This window comes from Dipteris shenzhenensis, chromosome 24, assembly GCF_047967505.1.
Source record: "Dipteris shenzhenensis isolate YYH24624 ecotype China chromosome 24, Dip_SZ_1.0, whole genome shotgun sequence".
NCBI classification, from domain to species: domain Eukaryota; kingdom Viridiplantae; phylum Streptophyta; class Polypodiopsida; order Gleicheniales; family Dipteridaceae; genus Dipteris; species Dipteris shenzhenensis.
Window position 1 is genome coordinate 53,907,095 of NC_141619.1, and position 11,908 is coordinate 53,919,002.

Consider the following 11,908-nt stretch of genomic DNA (forward strand, 5'->3'; position numbering starts at 1 on the left):
AGGGGAGAGAGAGGGAATGTGCACATGGAGGTGCACATTGAGAAGAGAAGAGAGAGAGATCTCAATGTGCTATCCAAGGAGAGAGAGAGGGAATGTGCACATGAAGGTGCACATTGAGAAGAGAAGAGAGAGAGTGTGTGTATATGTGCACATTAATGTGCACATACACACTCAATGTGCACATCAGAGTGCACATTGAAGGGGGGGAGAGAGAGATCAATGTGCCATCCAAGGCACATTAATAGGGTCCTAGGAGAGAGAGAGAGAGAGTGCACATTAAGAGGGGAGAGAGAGGGAATGTGTACATGGAGGTGCACATTGAGAAGGAAAGAGAGAGAGTGTGTGTATATATACACATTAATATGCATGTGTATGTGCCCATTAATGCGCGCATACACACTCAATATAAATATATATCTTATTTTTATAAATATCAAAAAATTATTTTATTTTTATATTAACGATCTTATTTTATTATTATGAAACCTAGTGTATATATGTGTGAGTCCTAGGTGTGTGAAATCTTATGTGAGGGAGGAATCCTATGTGAAGTGGGAATCCTATGTGAAAGAATCCTATGTGAAGTAGGAATCCTATGTGAGTGGGAGAATCCTATGTCTAGAGGAGATCTTACGTGGGTGCCTCTCATCTATAAAAGAGAGGCATACCTTCACTTGAGCTCTCTACATCTCTCATCTAAAATCTCTAAATCTATCTATTAATCTCTCTACTTCTCTCATCTAAGCTATCTAATCTCTCTACTAATCTTCAACCGGTGTAGTTGCCATCATCTATTGGAGCCTAAGTGGAGTCTATGGGTGCTTCTTTTATTGGTCCCTCTTCTACTCGGTCTCACATATGGAGGTAAGTGCTCTCACCCTTTTTAGTATGAGAGAGAGAATGTGCACATAATGAGGGTGCACATTGAGGGAGGGAGAGGAAGAGAGAGGGATCAATGTGCCATCCAAGGCACATTGAGTGTGTATGTGCACATATACACACTCAATGTGCACATTGGAGTGTACATTGAGAGGGGGGAGAGAGGGAATGTGCACATGGGGATGCACATTCAGGAAGGGAGAGAGGAAATGTGCATATAGGAATGCACATTGAGAGGGGGGAGAGAGGGAATGTGCACATGGGGATGCACATTGAGGGAGGGAGAGAGGAAATGTGCATGTAGGAATGCACATTGAGGAAGGGAGAGGGAGGAAGAGGGAGAGGGACAGGGAGGGAATACACACTCAATGTGCACATTGAGAGGAGGGAATGTGCACATGGGGATGCACATTGAGGGAGGGAGAGAGAAAATGTGCATATGGGAATGTACATTGAGGGGAGAGGGAGAGGGAGAGGGAATACACACTCAATGTGCACATTATTTGCATATTGAGGAAGAAAGCACATTGGAATGCTTGATATTTTCCAATGTATAATATGTACATTAGAGTGCATATTATTACAATGCATTAAGCATTCCAATGTGTACTCTAAAATGCAAATTGAGAAATGGAGAGAGAAATAGCACATTGGAATGCAATAAACATTTCAATGTGCACATTTAATATGCACATTGAAATACTTATTGAATTCCAAGTTTCAATGTGCACATTGGAATGCTTGAAGCATTCCAATATGCACTCTAATGTGCACATTGAAAGAAAGAAAAGAAAAACACATTATAATGCAATAAGCATTTCAATGTGCACATCTAATGTGCACATTGAAATGCTTATTGCATTTCAATATGCAATGTGCATCTTGGAGTGCACATTGGAATGCTTGAAGCACTCCAATGTACACTCTAATGTGCACATTGAAAGAAGGAGAAAAAAAAGCATATTGGAATACAATAAGAATTCCAATGTGCACATCTTATGTGTACATTGAAATGCTTATTGCATTCCAATGTGCAATGTGCATCTTGGAGTGCACATTGGAAGACTTGAAGCACTCTAATGTGCACTCTAAAATGCACATTAATGTGTGTGTATGTGTGTTTGCAATGCATGTGTGTGTATATGCAAGATGCACATTAATGCATGCATGTGTGTGCGTGCAAAATGCACATTAGGTGTGTGCATGTGTGTGTATGATGCATGTGTGTGTATATGTGCATGTGTATGCATGTGTGTGCATGTGCATGTGCATGTGTGTGTATGTGTGTGTGTGTGTGTGTGCATAGAGAGAGAGAAAGAAGCACTTACATTGCTTCCTGAAGAGGGGGAGATGGTGTTCGATGTTGAGGATGTTGAGGGGAAGAGAGAGAGAGAGAGGGGGGGGGAGTGTGGCTAAGGTGAAGGAAGATCCTTCACGTTTGTGGCTGCTGCTGCGCCAAATCTTGCAAAAAGAAAGGCAAACAGTTGTCGCTTACCTCTGCCCCTCTTATTATATAAAAAATTTTAAATTTGATGTTACTGTGGATATTACCATGCCAGTTACTGTGCTTATTCCCTCTCTGTAAAGTATCCATGACGTGTCCGGATTTTGCCCTTGGCATGGCTTTTTTTGTCATGTGTGTACATGACATGCTAGATTCTTGCTTACAAAAATACCTAAGACATAGGATTGTAATATTCTATGCACATTTTGTAAGCATAGACTTAGGTAAGGAGAATCAAATAATTTTTATAAATTCAATATTAAAGTGATCATTTAGTCATCTTGGTAGTGTTATTTTTTGTCAAGTATTTCAAAAATTATTATAAATCCTTGTTCATGCGTGTAGAACGAATGGGACAATGAGGGGCCGCAGGCGGGCCCGGAATACACTCAATGGTTGGCCGATCGCTTGCCATGCCCTTGCACAAGGTGTAAAAGGGGCATTGCACATCTTCAACGCATATGCTTGGCACACGTTGAAGATTGGGGCTTATGAGAGGATCCACGGAAGCGTACATGAGAAAAGACAATGGATCCACAAATGTTGGCAGAGATCAACATTGCTCCACATTGGAGAATCATTGGTGGCGGAGCACAGGAAAAGGGAGGAGTGGATATGACAAGAGGCCGTCACAGGAGTTTCAACCCTCCCAAGGTCGGCACATCAAGAGGGGTTCATGATGATGAAGGCGCATGTGCATCCGACGATGTTCTACCCCATGTGAAGAAACTCCATGTGAGGATTGAGGACACCATTTTACATGAAATGGTGGAGGATTTACTACTCAATGAAGCCAATAATGATTGTGAGGATGATTGCACATGCGAGGAGGTCAGGCAATTTTCAAAAGAGTCCTTGCTTGAAGCTGCCCAAAAACCGGTGTATGAGGAAAGTACTTACTCTATTTTGCAAGCCTCCCTTGAGATCTTGAATCTTCAGGTGATGCTTGGATGGAGTAGTGCAAGTGTCGATGTGCTTCTTAGGTAAGTATCTTTATATATGGCAATATCGTTAACATCATGTATTATACTTATTTCTTAATATCATTTCTTTTCATGATTTTTTGGTATGTTTTAGATTGCTAGGGAAGTTGTTACGGGTAGGTAATCAATTTTCCAATAGCCGTCAGAGTGCTCAAGGTATTGTGACTAGCTTGGGGATGGACTATGTGCGCATAGATGCATGTGTCAATGATTGTATGCTATTTCGTGGGTGGTGAGTATGCCTATGCAGATACATGTCCCAAATGTGAAGAGAAGAGGTATAAGGATGGCATGCAAACCACCACAGTGCTTCACAAGGTGTTGAGACATTTTCCACTTATCCCTCGTGTCAACATATGTTTAGAAGCGAAGGGAGTAGCACACTAGTCACTTGGCATGCATCAAATTGTAGTACGGATGGAGTGATGAGAGTGCTAGCAAATATACCGGCATGGGGTCACATTGAAGATACATGGCCAGAGTTTAGGGTGGAGCCTTGACACTTGAGGCTTGGTTTGGCTACTGATGGAGTGAACCCCTTCGGCGAACGTTCCACTACTTGAAGTACTTGGCTGGTTGTAGTTATGAACTACAACATTCCACCATGAGAGACAACAAAAAAGGCAACATCTTTCTCTCTCTTCTCATCCCAGGAAAGCATAAGGTTAAAAACATGGATGTTTACCTAGATCCTCTTATCGAGGAGCTACAGGTGTTGTGGAGAGGCATCAAGGTGATGAATGTTTCTAGGCCCCCTTGAGATCGACATGTTTTGGTGAAGGGCATCCTCTTGTGGATGATGCATGACTTTACAAGCTTTGGAGAGATCTCTAGTATGCTCATATCTTATCTTTGAATACTATGTATATATCAAAGTGTATTAAAAAATGTGCACATCCTTCTTGTTTGTATGCATGTTCTAGGTTTATCCACATCTGGGCATAGAGCATGTCCAATTTGTGGTCCATCATTGGTGACAGAGAGGCTCGTGCTCCTAAACAAAGTGATATATCCCAACAACCATAGATTCTTGCCTACATCACATCCCAAGTATGTACCTTCCACCAATGGGATGAAGCCATTTCAATGGAACATGCAAGATTGGGCAAAGCATTGGGAGGAGCATCATGCCCAATCTCCCTCTCCTAATGGACCACCGAGAGGTATGTCATGACATTCGATCTTGCTTAGCCTTCTCTATTGGTCAAAATTGAAGATCTAACACCTTTTGGATCCCATGCACGTGTTCAAGAATGTGGGACAAGCCATATGGGATCATGTAACGGATAAGAGGGATTCACTTGGTGCTAGGGAAGACATGCAAGCCCTTCAGCGTCTCCCTCCCTCAGCTACACCTCAATGGGGCCTCGTGGGAAGATTATCCTTCCCAAAGCACCTTGGATTATGTCCAAAATGAGCAAGAGCAAATGAAGCAAGTCATTACCTTCATCCGCACCCCCACCGGCTACATGCGATCTCTCAAGGGTACATTCACAAAAAGCAAGAACGCAGGTTTGACTCAACTCTATGGACTCAAGAGTCAGGATTGGCATAAGATGCTTCAGGTTAAACACTAATCTTTCTTTCTTTTCTTACATGTACTTATGTTTTTAATGTAATAATCACATGTATGCTTTTGTTTTATAGTTTGTCATTCCAATAGGCATAAGTGGATATGGAGATGCAAAGGTGAAGAGAGCAATCTTGAAAGTTGGAGAGGTGGTGAGGTAATGTACAATAACTCCTATTCCAATCATGATTCTCTCTCTTTCTAAATCATGCGACTAAATACGTGTATTACTTGCAGGTTTGTGAGCTCCAAAGAGATACAAATCTCTTCCATTCTTGCAGCTCATCTTCTTGTAGTGGAGGCTATTTGTGCTCTTGAGGATGCTTTTCCACGATCTATTCTTGTTAGTCAAGTGCACTTACTACTCCATTTAGTTGATGAGATTGCCATTTGTGGTGCGGTGCAGTACTCTAGGTGGATGTTCTTATTGGAGAGATTCCTCAAGACACTAAAAGATTTTGTCAGATTACGAGCTCAACCGGAGGCACGTATGGAAGAAGGGTGGATAGTGCAAGAGGCTTTTGTCTATGTCTCTCAATATCTCTCTACCATTGATCCATCATTGCCTCATCTATGGACCAACGAAGAGGATCCGAAGATGCATTCCAACATCCCTAGTGGAAAAGGGACCTTGTTCCTCATCATGGATAGATGTTTTCGGGCTATGGTAAATAACTACTCTCTACTCAATGCTCCCGTGATGACAAAATGGGTGGATATATTTGTGGAAGCACGTGCAACAAGAGATAGAGAAAGAGATGCATGGAAGAGGGCACATGGAGGAAGGAGAGCACCTCCTTTTCCTAAAGAGCTTGCAAAATTTCTCACTCTCATTGATGTGGAATAGATACATACTACGATGACCAAAGCTAAGGCACAAGGAGAGCAAATTAGCCCTAGAGAATGGGAGTATGCAAGAGGGCGCATGCCAAAGGTAACGAAAAAATAGTTCATATGTGAATTTGCTTATGCATATGTCTTTGTATTCATTTGTTTGAGTATATGCATTTAAAATCTATTTATTTTGTAGGGTCTTACTTCTAACTCTATGTGGTCTCAAGGACATCATTTTCTTACCCAAAGGGTGGATGAGAGCAGAACCACAAGCGATAGCGCAGTGATGGGGGCAACTTTGATACTATAAGTGAGGAGGTAAGGTATTGTGAAACCATAGAAAGAATAATCAAGGTGGATGTCATAACATTTCACTCATTTCTCTTCGAGTATCAATGGTTTGCAGGTGCGGTGATAAAACATGAGAGTGGTCTACATATGGTGGATTCCACCAAGTTTCATCATGGAAAAACCGATATCTTGGTACACCATACTAGTTGCGAGCAAGTAAAGAGATGCAATAAATTATAATTAAATTTATAGAATTCAAGTGATCATTGCCTAACCTTCTTGTTTTGAATTTTTGTTATTGATAGGTCTTCTATGTGCCTTCCCTACATCAAAGAAGACTATGGTATGCGATTCCAGTCACACCATGGAGTAGGTCAATCTTTTCAGGGACAGATGTAGAGCATGTTATCGACCCTAATATAGCACATCATGAAGATGCAGAGGAGGATGCCATCGAGGTTGATGAAATACAACCTCTCTCCAATGTGCACCATAGTGGGGAAGATGACAATGACTCAATGGAAGATGCTTCGAATGAAGAAGAAATGAGTTTATTTATTGACCTAGCCACCATGGGCTTAGATATGGATACTAATGCTTGTAGAGACCTCTTGGCAGACGAAAATTGATATCCATCTTTCTGATATTGATCTTTTGTATTGTGTTTGCCATTGTCTTATATTTATGCTTCTATTTTTGTCACTTTTTTTAAATTTATCATCGTAATCCTTGCCATTAAATCCATAGGAATTTTCTTAATATTGAACAAATCTCTTTAGAATTTATTAGGTGGTATGTAAATTACATGTCCAATCTCCTTAAGATCTATACATATATACATATATACACACACTTATACTTACACACACCTATATATTATAAATGATTAAAAATTTAATGTTTATGAGAAACAGTAGAACAGAGATAGATGATAGGAGAGAGAGAGATATATATATATATAGAGAAAATAAAAACAAACATAATATATAAGTGAGTTAAAATCTATATCTTTATGAAATATATACATACATACTTGTCCAAAATACATACATATATACATATATTTACACACACACACACACACACACATATATATATATATAATAATTTATTTAAAAATGTATATGTTTATGAGAAAGTGTGAAAGAGAGACATATGATGAAAAAGAGAAAACAAAAAATAGACAAACATAATATATTATAAGTGACTTAAAATTCAAATATTTATGAAGAGAGGGAGAGGAAAATAGAATGGAAGAGAGATGATGGGGGAGAGAGAGAGAGAGAGAAAAAGTGGAAGAGGGGGAGAGATAATAGTAGAAGAGAGAGAGAGAGAGAGAGAGAGAGAGCCAGCACAATCGAAAAAGATAGGAGTTCAAAATTCGTTTTGAACTGTAATAATCGCGGTAATAGGCGCGGTAATAGGGCACTTGATATCCTCTCTCCACCTCCCCATCCTCTCTCTTCTCCTTCTCATTCTCTCTCCAAAGCCATGGTAATAACCCATTGTAAACACCCTATTCTCCCATAGTGACGCCATGAGGATGCGCATGCAGAGGAGGATGCCACTAAGGTTGATGAAATGCAACCTCTCTTCAATACGCACCATAGTGGGAAAGATGAAGATGGAAAAGATAACGACTTGATGGAAGATGCTTCGGATGATGAAGAAATGAGTTTATTTATTGATCTAGCCACGTCCATGGACTTAGATATGAATACTAATGCTTGTAGAGACCTCTTGGCAGATGAAAATTGATATCCATCTTGAGATTGATCTTTTGTATTGTGTTTGTGATTGTTTTATAATTATGCTTTTATTTTTGTCATTTTTTTATATTTGTCATCATGGTTATTGTTGTTGAGTCCATAGGAATTATCTCAATATTAAACATATCTCCTTATAATTTTATTGTGTGCAATGTAAATTAGATGTCCAATCTCCTTCAGATCTATATATATATATATACACACACACACACACACACACACACGCACATATATATACATATACACACACATTTATAAATATACACATATACACTATAATTGATTAAAAATTTAAATGTTTATGAGAAAGAGTGAAAGAGAGAGAGAGATAATGGGAGAGAGAGATGTATATAGAGAAAACAAAACCAAACATAATATTAAAGTGAGCTAAAATCCAAAAATTTTAAAAATACATACATATATATGTTTCAAAAATATATACATACATATATACACACATTACACATACACACGTATATATTATAATTGATTTAAAAATTTAAATGTTTATGAGAAAGAGTGGAAGAGAGAGAGATGCATGATGGGAGAGAGAGAGAAATTGAGAAAATGAGAACAAACCTAATATATAAGTGAGAAACTGGGAGGGAGAGATGATAGGGGGAGAGAGAGAGGCATAGAGATGATGGGAGAGAGAGAAATGATAAAGAAGAGAGAGAGAGAGAGAGAGAAATGCAAAAACAAACTAAACAGGTGAAATTTTAAAAATTAATCTTTAGTGATAATAAGCGCGATAATATTCACAGTAATATCCGTGGTAATACTCGCGATGATAATAGCGCACTAGATATTCTCTCTCTACATCTCTCCACCTCTCTTCATTCTCTCTCCACTCTCTCTCCAAGATCGCAATAATAATCTGCTGCAAATACCCCATTCTCTCATAGTGTTGATCTTAGCCACTATGGACTTAGACATGGATACTAATGTTTATAGAGACCTCTTGGAAGACAAAATTTGACATCCATCTTGAGATTAGTTTTTTTTGTTGTTTTTATGTCATTGTTTTATAGTTATGCTTCTATTTTTGTCATGTTTTTATATTTATTATCGTGGTTTTTACCATTGAATTCATAAGAATTCTTATTATATCAAGCATATCTCCTTAGAATTTTATTGTGTGTAACCTAAATTAGATGTCCAATCTCCTTGAGATCTTTCATTTTCTAGTATATTAGAGAGAACAATGCCAAAATATATACATATATATATATACATCCATACACACACACACACACACACACACATATATATATATTATAAGTGATTAAAAATTTAAATGTTTGTGAAAGAGAGTGAAAGAGAGAGAAATGATGGAAGAGAGAGAGAGAGAGAGAGAGAGAGAGAGAGAGAGAGAGAGACAAAGAGAAATCAAAAATAAATATAACATCAAGATTTCTTTAAAAAAAGTTAAAGAGATAATACACACACACACACACACACACACACATATATATATATATAAGTGAGTTAAAATCCAAATATTTATGAAAGAGAGTGGAAGGGAAACAGAATGGGAGAGAGATGATGGGGGAGAGAGAGAGAGAGTGGAAGGAAGAGAGATGATGGTGGGGAGAGATAAAGAGAGAGAGAGAGAGAGAAAACGAGAACAAACGAAACAAGGGGAATTTTGAAAAAAGATGAAAGCGATAATAAGCATGGAAATAAGCACGATAATGGCGCACGTGGTAATAACACTCTATATTTCCTCTCTCCACCTTCCCCCACTCTCTCTCTCTCTTTCTTTACTGATTGTCTCTCTGGGGGTGTGGTAATAATCCAAGCAAGCACCCCATTCTCTCATAGTATCACCAAGAGGTATGTCCTTTATATCGACCACAACATCTATGTCCCTCCCACCTCTTGATAATCCTCTCCATCCTCGATACATTTATCATACTTTGCCTACATTTTTGTCGTTTCTTGAAATAGCTTTTCCACCATAGTCTCTCTATTCTCATCCCTTTGTATCATCTTTTTCTCTTTCATAACCTTGTTTCTTTAAATTCTTGACCTTACCCTCTCTATCTAACATCCAAAATCTTACTCCCAAGAATTATCCTAGGTCTATTAATTTTATGTAACTTTTGTCAGAGAGTGCGGATGGATGGCAACAAGTAATTGCCATTCCGTTATTGGTGGATCCCTCTTGTAGATCATTAATGTGAGACTGTTTTTTTTAATGATTGCTTGCATCGGTAATATCAGCATTAATATTTTGCTCGCGCTGGTAATCTGGTATTAAAAATTCTGCTCGTGCCAATAATATCAGCGTTTAATATTTCTGCAAGTGTTGATGTTATCGGCACCCTGCTAGTTATGCTGGTATTATCGGCTATGTGCACGCCGATAATATCGACATTTCGTGATTATTTTTCTATTTCTAATACGTAGATAATATCGACGAAATAAACGCCGATATTATTGGGGTTAATAAAATGCCGTTATCATTGACGCTTTGCACTGGTATTATCGGAGTTACCACAAAAAATATGAACGATAATACTACCAGTGCTTAGTGTCGATATTACCAGCACTAAACAGTTATAGCACAAATACCAGCGCCCGTAACTTCTTTTTTTTTCAATGATTGTGTATTATTACCGACGCTTGAAACACCAGTATTCATTGAAATTATTATAGTGAATACCTTTTTTTGGAATGATTTCTTTGGCCACAAAATAAACACTTAAGTGACTTCTTAGATTGAGAAGTTTTGTTATCTTTTGATGATGATGAGTCCTTTATCTTTGGCTTTTCTTTATCTTTTTGCTTATTGCCTTTGGAATAAAAGTAGCATCTTGCTCCATCATCTTTTCCAATAAGAGTTTGTCATGAAAAAGACCTAGGATTTTTAGCTCGAAAGAATTCAATGGTATGCAAAGATATATATTGTCCTTGAATGACTCAAAAGAAGAAGGTAACTTCCCAAGAAGTTTGTGGAATGGATTTCCTACCAAAGTTCTAAGTTCCTCCAACCGATGTTTGATTCAAATAAACTCTCAAAGCTTGTCTATCATATCATCAAACTCTAAAATCATTAGTTTATCCAGATCTTCTTCTAATCAACTAGCATTTGTAGATTGTGCCAAAGGCTTTGGACTAAGATCCATTGAAATAAATATTATGGAACAAGAGAAGGAGACATACCATGAATGATCAGGGTGGGTTTTAGCACCTGCATCAATTTCATCTATAGTAACAAAATACTATTGTCTTCAGCATATACAAAAGACCATATACAAAAAATTACATGCCCAAATGATTACATATCAAATTACATGTCCAAAGTTTGCTAACAGATTACATGTCCAAATTTACAACCTAACATTGTCTAATCCTCATCACTATCCATGGGCTCATAGTCTTCATCCTCATCCTCATCTTCATATCATCAAATAGCTGCATGGGCTGAGAAGAAGACTCGCTTGGATACTTGCCTATCTGCGAGAGAAGAGGTGGACCCCCTGCAAGTAAACAAGAGATAATACAACATACATCATACACCATATACATGCACCATACATATGCACTAAAGCTCTCTATATGTTTTTTTACTCTCTACTCTACCTTACCATGTAGGTAATTGCATCAAAACTTTCATTGTAACTATAATCAGCTTGCATCAAATCAAAAATAGTGGAGAAGATGTACACAAAAATGGGATCATTCACCTACAATGTACCACAAAATAGTGTTCTAGAGAGCGACTAAATGATTACAAACTTTGTAAAAATACTAAAAGAATATTTATATACCAGTTGATGGATATCCACTGTGTGTAATTGGGTGCCTTCAGATGCAAGCTTTTCGAGAAAGGCACTTGTTCCTATCTCTCTTGCTCTTGCAATCTCCTCATATGTAGGGAAGCCACCGATAGCTTCTTTATGCATATATGCAACACAAAGAATATGACATAAGTGCACATACAATGTTAAGACTGCACACTTCCATGATGCAAGAAGTAGTACACTTACAAAATATGCCTTGAAGCACGATCTACCTCCACTTCCTAGCCTGTGAGTGCCTTGAGAGTCCATCTACACTCGCTGTGCCTCAC

General features: G+C 38.2%; 1 pseudogene; it reads left to right on the top strand.

Moving 5' to 3' along the window:
* The first annotated feature begins 3,684 nt into the window (after positions 1-3,684).
* Positions 3,685-6,690, top strand: LOC147886801 (uncharacterized; annotated as a pseudogene).
* The last annotated feature ends 5,218 nt before the right edge of the window (positions 6,691-11,908 follow it).